This window comes from Cryptomeria japonica, chromosome 5 (assembly GCF_030272615.1).
Source record: "Cryptomeria japonica chromosome 5, Sugi_1.0, whole genome shotgun sequence".
Taxonomy (NCBI): domain Eukaryota; kingdom Viridiplantae; phylum Streptophyta; class Pinopsida; order Cupressales; family Cupressaceae; genus Cryptomeria; species Cryptomeria japonica.
This window is the reverse complement of record NC_081409.1, coordinates 584,868,274-584,874,273: the sequence shown is the minus strand read 5'-3', so window position 1 is coordinate 584,874,273 and position 6,000 is coordinate 584,868,274.

Genomic DNA, 6,000 nt, shown 5'->3' with positions numbered 1-6,000 from the left:
TTTAAAATCCCCAACCTATAAAATAGAAGTTATGGAATGCAAAATTGCTACAGAAATGACAAGCCAAATCTTCAATCCACCAACAAAAATCACAACCTCAAGAAAATCCAAGCCAAGCATCCAAAAGCCAAATGAATAATTCTCACAAAATTCTCCAGCCAAGCCACACACAATAATCTCAAATCTCTCAATAAAAAGAAATTGATCCAAAAACTATACAACTTCTCCAACCAATCAAAATAATCCAAAATATAATATCTCATACCAACCATGCCAAATATTGAGGTAGAACAATATAAAGTAATATTATTACAATCTCCAAACTCATGGCCAACAATGGGAAAGGGTAGGTGAGATAAATAATAAATAAATGGGTAGGAAAAATAAACAATAAACAATAATAAATAATAAATAATCCTATTAACCAATAAATAAAATAGAAAGGGATAATATAAAATAAGTAAATAACATGCCCAATAAATGTTAAACCATAAAATAACATAAATAAATAAATAAGCAATTAAATAATAATATCTTCACATCCACAACTCCCAAGAGGGCCAATCATAACAAGGGGTAAGTAAAGAAAGAATAATAAATTAATAAATAGATAGATAATAAACAATAAAGTAAATAAATAAATAAAACAATAAATAATTAAATAAGCAATAAATAACCCAACAACAATAAATAAATGGATAAATAAATAAATAAAATAATAAACAAATAATTAAATGTACGGATACATATAAATGCTTCATCCAATAATAATTTAAACTCAATGCCATTAATATTTCCCACATATGTATAAAATGTAATAGTAAATAAATAATATTTCATGCATAATTATAAATGTCAAATATTATGATCCACAAAATAACATTAATAAATAATAACCTTCAATAATTAATTCAACAATTATATTTAAATAGAAATTTCATCCACTAATTTAATTTAATATTAATAATTTATATAAACCAATTAATTAATTTATAATTTAATTAGTAATCACACATTAATATTAAATATCTATATCAACTATCTATTTAATTTTTTTATTATAAACTATGTAAATTTGTTAATTTAATTTAACATTATTAAACTATATAAATCAATTAGTTAATTAATAAATAATCATAACACTACAAATCAATCCAACATAGGATAACTCAAGAAACCACTTGATGCTAAACAATAACTCACACCATGTTTCTAAACCGACAAGGGTAATCAACTTAAACCTAGAGTGTAGAATGGGTTTTCATGTCGTCTCTAATCAACTTGCCATTGGGATAAAGACATGCTCAGACCTATGAAGACAAGTGGAGTTGATGTCCGGTACCTTCAAACCTATCACCACCAATACATATACAACAACATATGCAATATATATAACATAAATACACAAGCAAGTGAAGATAATTGCAACATCATATAGTGCTCGCAATGAGGGATATGACATTGTCTCTATCACGAATACACTTAGAAGACAGACAAGACAATCAAGAACTATCATAAACATCATCATATCCAATATAATCATTAATTATGGTTAGTACATGGTTAGATACCATCAAATCATCATAAAGTAAACTAAGCTATATCAATATGATCTATTAATGCACATAAGACAAGACGAATCAGGGAGGGGCACTACACAATTTTGATAAGCCTGCAAATGGGTCAATGTTGTTTGATGCATTTTATCTAAGATTTCAAGATGATAGAATTTGGATACTCTATATGTTTCATCATCAATCAGGTGCTAAAAATAAACTCTTAGTGATGATATTTCCACCTCCAAAGGAATAATAGCTTATGCACCATACACCAAGGAATAAGGTGTTGTGCCAGTAGGGGTGAAAATAGAAGTGTGATAGGCCCACAAGGCTGGATTTAACTCCAAATGCCAATCTTGACTAGCGTCACTGACAACTTTATTTAGTATTTTGATGACAGTCTTGTTGGATACCTCAATTTGGCCATTCCTCTATGGATAATATGGAGTTGAGAAGCAGTGCTGAATGTGAAACTTCTTACAGAGTTCTTTGATATCTTGATTCTTAAATGGACGGACATTGTCTGTGACTATAGCAAGAGGGACTTCATATCGATATATGATATAGTTTAGAATGAATTTTAAAATTTGTGTGCCAGTGATATAGGTCATAGTTATAGCCTCGATCCAATTAGTGAAATACTACGTTGTTGTTATAATGAACATGCATCTATTTGCTGATGTTGGGTGAATCTTGCCAATGAGCTCAAGTCCCCATTGAGAAAAGGGCCATGGAGATACAACGGGTTGAATCTCTTGTGCTAGTGCGTGAATCAAATCTCCATGCATCTGGAATTTATAGCATTTCTTAGCAAAATCATGGGCCTCTTTTTCCATTATTGGCCAATAGTATCTAGCTCGGACCAACTTCTTAGCTAGGTTAAGACCATTGAAATGGCAACCCCCACAAATATCATTGTGAACTTCATGTAAAGCCATTTGTGCTTCATCAGATTTGGACACCTAAGGTGGGTTTGGTCAAAAGAACAATGGTAAAGGGTATGACTGATGATGACATGTTTTGCAAATTCTTAGATAAAAGATCAGCTTTGGTTGGAGGAAAGGTTTGGAGGTAAGATTTGGGATTTCAAATATTCTTAAATATCCTTATAGCATGGGGAATTATGACCAACAAGCACACACACCAAGTCTGACTACAAGATCTCAAAAGATGGGATCAATAGTTGTTCCACCAGAAATTCACATTTTTCCATATTTTGAGGCATATCCAACATTGAAGCAATGGTGGCCATGGCATTTGCTGATTTGTTCTAGACTCTTGGGACTTGATTTAATTGAATGACAATAAACTTTGTTTTAAATAAGTCCACCAATTGCTTATAGGGGATGATTTTTTCATCTTTTGTCTCATAATCATTATTGACTTGACAAATGACCAATAGCGAATCCCCATAAACTTGAAGATGTATGATATGTCACTGAATTTGTATTCTCAGCCCTTTGACCAAAGCCTCGTACTCTGTAATGTTATTGGAATAATAAAAAGTGATTCAATACAACTTCGAAATGAAATCACCTTGAGGAGTTACAAATAATATGCTTGCCCTCGAGCCAAATCTTATATGTGACCTGTCAAAATACAATTGCCATGGATCAGAAGGAGTCACTATGAACACAACCTCATCTAGAAAGTTAGTAAACATTGGGTCATCATCTTGAATAGGGGCATCTACAAGTTGATCAACTATTAGTTATCCTTTTATTGCCTTTTTGTTAGTGTAATCGATATCAAACTTGCTCAGGATCATAGCCCAATTTTCTAGTCAGCTTGTAAGAGTTGCTCTGTTAAGAAAGTACTTCAGTGGGTAGATCATGGCTACTAGTAATGTATTGTGATTCAACATGTAGTAGTAGAGATTTTTGGACTACAAATAATACTACTAAGCATGATTGGTCAATGGTACAATAATTCAATCCATAGCCCACTAATCGACTGATATAATAAATTTCTCTCTTTACCTTCTTCATCTTGTTCAGCCAAGAGAGCTCCTAAAGTTGTAGCAGTTGCAAAGATGGATGGAATGAAAGGTTTTCCTTCTATTAGAGGCATCAACACTGGCAACACTGGCGGCGATAGGAGATAATCTTTGAGAACTTGAAATGCCTGTTGGCATTGCTCAGTCCATTTGAAGGCTACTCCTTTATGAAGAAGATGTTAGAAGGGGTGACACTTATCTGCCAATTGATTAAAATTTTCCATGAAAACTTTTGAGTTGATACAGATTTGTAGGAGGCATATCCATAATTTCTTTAACCTTGGCTAGATCCACTTCAATGCCTCTATGAGAAATGATGTATCCTAATAGATTTCCAACTCTTTCCCTAAAAACACACTTCTTTGGGTTGAGTCTAAGCTTATATTATTCCATCCTATCAAATATGGGGCCTAGAATGCCAAGATGACTATGTATTGTAACTGATTTGCATAATAGATCATTAACATAGTCCTCCATCAATGTATGCATAAAGTCATGAAATATTGTTGGCATGGCTCTCTGATATGTTGCTACTACATTTTTAAGGCCAAATGGCATCACATTCCAACAATAAGTTCCCCACACACATGTGAGTGCAGTTTTGTGTTGGTCTTTGGGAGCTATTTAAATCTGGTTGTATCCGGAGAAGCCATCCATTAGTGACAATATCTCATAGCCAACTTTCATGTCTGCTATGATGTCAATGTTATGCAAAGGAAAGTCATCCTTAGGGCATTCTTTGTTCAAATCCCTAAAATCAGTGTAGATTCTTATGCCCCTAGTAGCCTTACTAATGGGTACCAAATTTGAAATCCACTCAGCATAATCAATTGGTCTTATGAATTTGGCATCCAATAAATTTTTAAGTTTTTCTTTGACTAATAGGATGACTTGTGGATGCATTTTCCTCAATTTTTGTTTTATAGGTTTTGAGCCTAGTTTTAACAAAAAGTGATGAAGAACCAATTCAAGATCTAGGCCTGACATATCTTTGTAAGACCATGCAAATTTTATTTGCTTCTCAAGGAAAAATGTGACAAGTTATGTTCTTTCATGTTATGACAGTGAAGAGTAAAGTGGATGACTTTTGGGTTGTCAGGTGTACCCAAGTTGATTTCCTTGGTCGTTTCCATAAGCAATGATGATTTGTCTTGAATTGATAGGGGCATGTGCAATTTTCCATCCTTGGGAGCCTTAGAGAGGTTTTCACCCTCGAATACATCCTTTGTTTTTACTTTTTTGCAGTCTAAGAGCACCTTTCGGTTTTCACCCAGAGACCTATTCTTTTCTTTTTTTCTTTTTTTACAACTAGAAGATGGAGTTGACTCCCTAGAGTATGCTATGGAGTCTAAATCAATAGATAATCCAACTTTATGATCACCTCGCGGTATACCTTCATGAAGCTCAAAGAATTATGCAATTGCTTCCTTGTTATCAAAGCAATCTAGACTGGATGGTCCATGTTGGTCCCATTGGATAAGCTTGGGGTATACAAGGAGCATGTCATCATTAGTATTTCAAAAGGCTTGGATAGAGAGAGTGAAAAAATAAATATTTTTGGTATCATTATCCGAACTACTTGAGTTAGAGTCTATGCTAGGAATTCCAAAATGATTCTATCCAAGTTTTAGGGCAAGTTTTAATAGGAGGGGGAATGAATTCATGTTTGTCTTCCATGGGTAAGTCATCAAGGTCAACAAAGACATTATCTAAATCATACAATATGGATGAATAATAATTCCATTCCCATTCATTAGAGTCATTTTCAAGGTGGGGATCCTCGGGTGTTGTTTCATCATCAAAATCGTGCCTTTTTTCATATGTAGTCACTTTGGTAGATGAGGTTCCAATTCGCAATGGTACAAAACCTAACCACAAAGTTTAATTTCTTATCTCAAGTATGATTTTCTCTAATCTTTCTTCCTTATTTGGTCCCAAACCATTGCATCCATCATATCCCTTTTTCTATATTATGGTAAAACCTTTGTTGTATTGTTCCATTGGCAATTGGATAGGTGGTGTGTCTACTTCATATTTCTAGAGCCAATTTGATACATCCTTGTCCAAATTTTCCTTGTTCAATTCATCCCACTTTGCAAATGTGGTAGGGGGTTGATATTGGATGACTGTCTTAGGTTCTTTGCACAAAAGATGTGGTTTCTCATGTGATTTTGGTGATACAGGTAGCTTACCAATGAGGAATGTTTGAGCCATAGAATATTTCCCGCACTCTTGATCTTTAATCTTCATCTTTCCCTTGACCGATTACAATAATATTTGGGGATCCACACATTGAGAAGATCTCGGAGAAGGTGCTTCTCTGTTTACTGGCACTTGTTGTTTGGGAGAGGTCCTTAAATTAGCAAAAAACTGAAAAGGACTAGGATCTCTCAGAATTGTTATCTCACTTCCATTATAGGGATATTTAAAAAATTGATGATATGT